Here is a 7,710-nt window from a genome sequence, read left to right on the forward strand (position 1 = left end):
GTCATTGGTACAACTCCACAATCCCTTGATGATTCAATTCGAGCAGTTGATGATTTATATGGTCGATTTGGGTTTGGAAATGCTTTGTCATAGTACTCGCGATGAATAAGCCACCTCTCATCAGTTGATGATTTTACCCAACATGGATTATCCAAATGAAAAAGTCCACACATTTCAATCATAGCAGGAACAACTACATAAGAAATAATTGATTGCTCCCCATTATCGCGATGAAAACTAAACTTTTTTGGTGTTAATGGGGAAATTATTGGAATATTATTAATATTTATTGAATGTGCTCGAACGTTATCAGTAGAATTATTATTATTTTCTTGATTTATAGGAGGAGGATATCCAATGGAAGAGCCACTTATAATTTGTCTCAATAAACTTTCATCAGCTGGTGGTGTCAAATTTGAATCCGTCACAACAGACTTCCCACGGATACTTGATATGATTTTTGATAATCTTGCGGTCTGCGAGAAAAAACAAAATTGTCAAGTCACATGACATGTTATATATATAATATGTAATTATTATTAATAGACATAATTTTGAGTACCTAAAAATAAAGGATAGAGTATATAACTTATTGTCAGTGTATATAATTTAAATTTGTTTCATTCAATTAGTTTACTATGAGATGAAGGTGATCTCTCTTGTCTAGGGCAGGTGCAAGTCATAGGCACCGCGCAGAAACGAATACATGATTTAAGTGGAGTAACAAATAAAGGGGAATATGGCAATAAAAGAAATAGTAACACCAAGGAGAAGATAGACAGAGATCAAAAAAAGTGTTATCAAGTGGTGAACTTGGATTGTATCATGTATATAAAAGTAAATGAAGAAGAGGATATAAAATTTTGAGTCGCATTGTCATGATTTTTATTGAAAAATATATAAAGCTATCCACCTCATCCGAGTATAGGTGGGGGATAGTGTAAAGGGTAGGCTTCTTAGATATAGATTCCTAGTATATCTAAACTATGTAAAAGGTTAAGTTGTGATATCTAAGAACACTACTTCTTCTAGGTTCCGTCGCTATTTTTCGTTTCTTATATATTCATTATTGTAATACATATTTTACACTCTGAATAAAGAACTCTTTCATTGTATGGTACCTGAGCCTATTGGTTTAACAACCATTTTTTTTCTCATTCTGAAAAATAAAAAAATATGTAATAGGTTAAGTTGTGATGTCTAAGGACACTACTTCTCGTAGGTTTCGCCGCTATTTTTGGTTTCTTATATATTCATTATTGTAGTACATATTTTACACAATGACTAAAGAACTCTTTCAGAGAGATGGTGTTTATGTGAAGTATGAGTGATTAAGCAGTACAGAGTTTTGAAATCTTGGAGTAGGTTGTATCGTATAAATTTAGTTGTAGGCTTGGAGCAAGTTGTTGGATTTAGGAACAACAGTGAATTTTTGTTTTCAACAAGGAAGAAGGATCTGGTTTCTTCTGACCCAAATAGTGGACGAAAAGATAGAGTCTTGGTATTCAAGGAAACACTCAGACATTTTATGTTCAAATTTACATGGAATCACTTATTTTGCTCATAGGGAACAATGTCATTTCGAGTGGGTTCTTGGGAGGAACGGAAGGTTTATGGACTTAATGAGTAGCGTGGACTACAAAATTTATCGATACAATAAAGAAGAATCTGATCAGTAGGTAAGGTATTTCATCAAAGTTCATGGATGTTTCAAGGTATTGAAAGTGAAAGATGTTTTTATCAAATTTGATAAAACATCTTCACTTTTCAATACCTTGAAACATTCATGAACTTCGATGAAATACCTTACCTACTATCAAATTCTTCTTTATTTTATCGATATATTTTGTGGTCTTGCTACTCATTAAGTCCATAAACCGACCAAGTGTTTCCCAAGAACCCACTCGGAACAACATTGTTCCCTTTGAGAAAAATAAGTGATTCATGTCATTCTGAACATAAACCGACCAAGTGTTTCCTTGAATACCAAGACTCGTATTTTGTCCACTATTTGGGTCATAAGAAACCAGATCATTCATCTTAGTTGAAAACAAAACTTCACCATTGTTCCTAAATCCAACAACTTGCTCCTAGCCAGCAACTAAATTTATATGATACAACTACTCCACGATTCCAAAACCTAGTACTGCTTTATCATGACCCACACTTCACATAAAACACTATCTATCCCCCACCTTGTCATGATTTTTATTGAAAATATATAAATCTATCCTACCTCGTTCCACCCCGGCCCGTTATCATCCCCAAATGTAAAAGCAAATTTTACCAAAATTGTCTTCCACAACTAAACTTATTCTTGCCCCCCCCCCTATTCTCTCTCAAAATTTCTCAATGTCTGATTCTGACTCCGTTAATATTCCTCCCTAACTTTTAGAGAAATCCTACTGAAACTTCCTGCTAAATCCTTAATTCGATTCATATTTGTCTGCAAATCATGGCTTTCCCTCATCATAAGTTCTCCTTTATCTCCGCTAACCTCGCCCAAGCCCCACATTCCAACACCCTTCTTGGAAGGCGTTACGTCGTTACTTGTAATAAAGAGAACTATTTGTTGTTTCAAAACTCTAAAAATCAACCCTTTTCCATACATTAGAATTGAATTTCCCTTTCAAATGCCAACGAGGGTATTTAACAATTTTGGCTTTAAGCTACCAAAGTACTTGACCTTCCCTAGCTCCATCACTTCATATGCATAATCTAAGAACGGACATATGAGGCGACTCAGGCTTAATCAAAAGTGAAGGTAAGGTTATAAACTTCTGAATAGAAGGGTTCACGGAACAAGACTCCGCAATTGACCACACAAATTGTCAAACAAACACACTATGCCTTAATAATAATAGTATTTCTTTTTTAAATAGCCTTTTTAAGATGCAAATTAATATTGTTGGAATAATGATCTGAAGTGGGATAAGGAATCCTAAATTGTTTAGGATTTGTTGTTTAGTATTTCTTTAATTCACGTCTAGTTGAGATTCGTTTATTCTAGTTCATATGGGAATAAGTTTTCTAGTCCTAGTTTGATTTGATTTCTAACTATTATGAATAGGGATATTACTAGTTATTTTCTATAGAAAGAAATACAGAGAAAGAGAAAGAAATATAGAGGAACAGAAAAAACTTGTAGTAAGATTCAAGATCTTTTGAGATTATGAATAAAATATTTTCTTCAAAATAGTATTAGAGCTTCTACAATCCTAATAATTATTTTTGAAGAGAATCCATTATCGGTGGACGACTATGACTCATAAATGTCGTCCGCTTGCCAATGTTTATGTTGACAAAGACTAGACTAATGATATATGCATGCTCGGGGAAGGAGTTAGAAAAAGATTGCAAGTTTAAAGAGGTACAACAAAACATGACACAAGAGAAGAAGCTCTTCTCTAATTAAAAGTTTGAGGAAGGTAAAAAATAATTGTTGGTGCGAAGTGTATCAACACTGGAAGTTGAAGAGAAGTGTCTCAGCACAACCAAGAAAAAAATGTGAGTTTGGAGAAAAAATGTTCTAACACTTGGAAGTTGGAGAGAAAGTGTTCCAACGTAACTAAGAAAAAAATTTAATGGTAATTGAAGAGAAGTATTTCAATAATTGAAGGTTCAAGAGAAGTGTTTCAATAATTGAAGATTGAAGAGAAGAGAATTTTTCCACTTCAACAACGGCAACAAGAATAAAAATGAAGATTCGAGAGAAGTGCTCCAATACTACTACTATGACTACAACAACAAAATGAAGATTCGAGAGAAGTGCTCCAATACTACTACTATGACTACAACAACAACAAGAAAAATGCAACAGTATACAACTTTGAATTACAGGAGAATGTTGGAATAGTAGTTCAAAGTTGTAGAAATCTTAAGTTATTTAGAATTTGGTAATTAGTATTTTTTCAATGTATTCCTAGTTAGTATTTGTTTGTCCTAGTTCATATGGTAATGATTTTCTTAATCCTAGTTTAGTTTGGTTTCTTATTATTTTAAATAGGAATGTTGCTAATTATTTTCAACAGAAAGAAATATACAGAGAGAAAGAAATATAAAGAAATAGAGAGAACTTGTAGTAAGATTGAAAGTACTTTTGATTACTTGATGAATAAAATATTTTCCTTCAAAGTGGTTGGTATAATTCTTTTTAAAAAAATTATATTGAGATGCAAATTTTTTTCTTCTTCTTTTTTTATGGAAAAAAATTACACTTTCTATGCATAATACTCTTATGGTTTCAATCTATTTATCTTATTTTAATTTTACAGAAAATTTGAAGTTTAATGAGAAAAAGAAAATTGAATCAGATAGTATTTATTAAACTTAAGATTGAAATAGACTATACATCATCTTTTTAAGAATATATACCTATAAATTATAATAATCTTATTATAGCTAAAGATGAGGTCCCTCGAATTTGAATCATGCTATATAGTAGATCTATATTTAAAAGAAAAGGTCATCAACAAGAATGGGATATCAAGCCTAAAAGAAATAGAAGCAGATACAAGTCCAAACCAACTATAAAGGGGAGGAGAACAAATCCTAACAACTAATTATTTCTTTTCAAGGAAAATAAATAAATTAAAACGCAAAAAAAAAAAAGATTTACCTGCTCTCTCAACCATTGATTTTCCATTTTCATTTTTTGGAAATGAAGTGCCCTTTCTTCTTTTCCGATGGGTAGATCATCACATTGTGGGCACATGGCATTTTCCAATTTCTCTTTCATGATCTTATTGTCACAACGAAATCTTTCATTTTCTATTTGAAGAGCTTCGTTATCTGATCTCTCATTCATTATCTGAAGAAATATATATATTAAAAATCTAATTATATAAAAATATAGATAGATAATATTAGATATCATAAGCTAATAAATGTATAAAGAGATTTAAATTAATATTTCTTATGTTAATTTCATTTTCCGTCCCAAGAATTTCGATACATTTTGATCTTGGTTCTTGTGGTATTTCAAGAATAACATTGAACTTCATTACAATTTATTGAAATGTATGATTATGGTCCTTTTATGGAAAATGTTTCAAAACCTTATCATTATCAAATATGGAGTAACAATATAATACATGCTTAACATAACAATTGGGTAATTATGTGATTCATCAATCAATAATTATGATAAATTTGTCAATATTCACAAGCAAAGAAATCAAAAGTGCACATTTTAATTAATTGAAGGTGTATGTACTTAGTTATATATGACGAGAATCAACACTAGAATTTAATTACATTTGGGTAATAGTTATATATGACAAGAATCAACACTATAATGTAATTACATTTGAAAAAACTAAGAGTGATATCAATATATGCATATTTTAGATGTGTGAAAAATATTTTGTCACTCCATCTTTGTTTAAAAGCTCAAATTTTCGTTCTAATTTTGAACAACATACATTTCCTTCCTCATGTGCAATATATATTTTGAAGGATTAATTTTTGCATGGGTGAAAAACTTATTCCATTAAAATATAATTTATCCAACTCGCGATCGCTTCAATTTGAATGAATTTGATAAGGCCTATTTTAACGAAGTCAATTTTGGGCGATACTCAAAATGCATGTTTAAAAGTTCTTTGATATATATAAAAAAAATTGTAGCTCAAATTGATTCATAAAAGAAGTTATTAAAAATAATTTTGTTTGGTAATCTTGATTTGGGAAATTGGATTGTGGTCCATCTAAGTGCAGCTCAAACAAAACAAACTATTAACCTATTCGTTTATTTGTTCAAATCATTTTGACTGGCCTAAACCTAATTTGATCCGCCATTTAATATGCGTAGATTTTTTGCATTAATCCTAAAAGGGAAATCATTAATTCCTAATTATAAAATCATATTTTCTTTGACTAAATCTCAAACCTAATGGAAATACAAAAAAAAAAATTTGTTCACTTAGGGGGAAAATAAAAAATGAGAGGAAGTGAATGTACGAATTAATTGTATAGGAAAAAAGTGTCGTAATTTAACCAAATTTAGAGAAGCAAATTTGGGAACTAAAACAAGAGATTCAGGGGCCTGCCATGGGTCGAGACTACTTTTAACTAGCCATTTTCCTTGATTTTTTAATAATATGTTAAAAAGGAATATTAATTCACTATTATAATAATAAGAAGAAGAATAATTGTAATTAATAATAATAATAATAAAATAATAATAAACAATCAGTTAAGTATAATTATAATTATAGTAAAAAGACCAATAAATTAAATTACCTTTCTCTGAGTTATTTTGTTTTGAAACCAAAACTTGATCTTTTTAGGGTCAAGCCCTACTTCTCTACTCAATTGTTCTCGTTGGTCCTCATCTGGATGGTCACATCTCTTGAAGAATCTTCATTTCAAAAATCACACAAAAAACCATTACTATTGATCAAATTTTTTAAAACAATAAACCTAAAAATAAAAAAAAAAGAATTTTTTTTATCTATTATAGCAGATGTGTTATATTAATAAGTATTTCTTTATCATTAACCGAGATCTCCAAGATCGAGTGTTGAACTAAAGTCATCCTTGATAGAAAATGTTTAACCCCTAAAACGGGATATAATTTGCAATGTAAATTTGGATAATTAAGCTAGTCCCTAGAGAGGGTACTAGCTGACCAAGGACATTGAAGAGTGGTATATCCTCATGTATCCTTAAACAAAGGCTTGATGTTCGCAATTGTTTTCTTTGGCCAAGAGTGTTTTATTTTCAAAAGTGAGACTTTGCAAATATGAATTTATCGTACCCTAAAGTGGGTTTTTTCAATATAAATTTAGTTTAATTAGTTGAGCACTAAAGTAGAACATTTTAATGTGAATCTGGATTATTGGAACCCTAAAGTGAAATTTTTTGACGCAAGTCAATATTAGCTGATTCCAATAAAAAGGTATTAAACACCAAGAGAAAGATTGTTTGTAAATATGAGAAATACATTATAAATTAAAGAAACTCATCTCCTTTTGTTAAAGTTATTAATGAATAATCAAGAACAACTAGTTCGTTAATAAGGGATGTATATACATGGTAGATCTTATCATCCAAAAAAAACCTATTTTTGAACCATTTAAGCAATTCGATCAAAAAATTTGAATTGCAAAAAAAAAAAATACATATATATTTATCAATAGTCTTAAGCAAAAAAAAAAAGGCAAAACATGAAAAGAAATAAAAATTAAATTTGAATTACTGAAAAAAATGCGCGCACACACATACACATTCAGAATATTTGATCATACAACTAATGGATTTTTATTTTATCACTCAGGCCTCTTAGGAAAATAGCCTAATATCTTATAAAAAAAAAAGTAAGAGAATTGAACATCAAGATTTTTTTTGTAATAAAATTGTTCTTACTCTTCAAGCTGTTGAATTTGTTCCACGGAGTATCTTGGGACTTGCGTTCGCCCTTCTGATTTTTTTTTGGAGGTTGATTCTCCCGAATCTGTCATTTTTCTTTAGTAATTTTTTGTTCAATAAAACAAAAGAACACAAGAAAAAAAACAAGTGTTAGTATGTTTATCTATTGTTACCAATCAATTTATATAAGAAACAATCAAAATAAATCCAAGAGAAAAGAGATGTATAAGAGAGATTCTTACACACCTTTTAATTGATGAATAGAGATAGAGAAAGATGTCATAAGTTCATGGTAAATGATCTATTTATATAGTAAAAAACAAGTTAGACTTGACATAT

General features: G+C 30.1%; 1 pseudogene; it reads right to left on the reverse strand.

Moving 5' to 3' along the window:
- LOC107032722 overlaps positions 1-4,807 on the reverse strand; it is an 8,974-nt pseudogene extending 4,167 nt beyond the window's left edge.
- Between the last annotated feature and the right edge of the window lie 2,903 nt (positions 4,808-7,710).

Source organism: Solanum pennellii, chromosome 10 (genome assembly GCF_001406875.1).
Source record: "Solanum pennellii chromosome 10, SPENNV200".
In the NCBI taxonomy this organism is placed as follows: Eukaryota; Viridiplantae; Streptophyta; class Magnoliopsida; order Solanales; family Solanaceae; genus Solanum; species Solanum pennellii.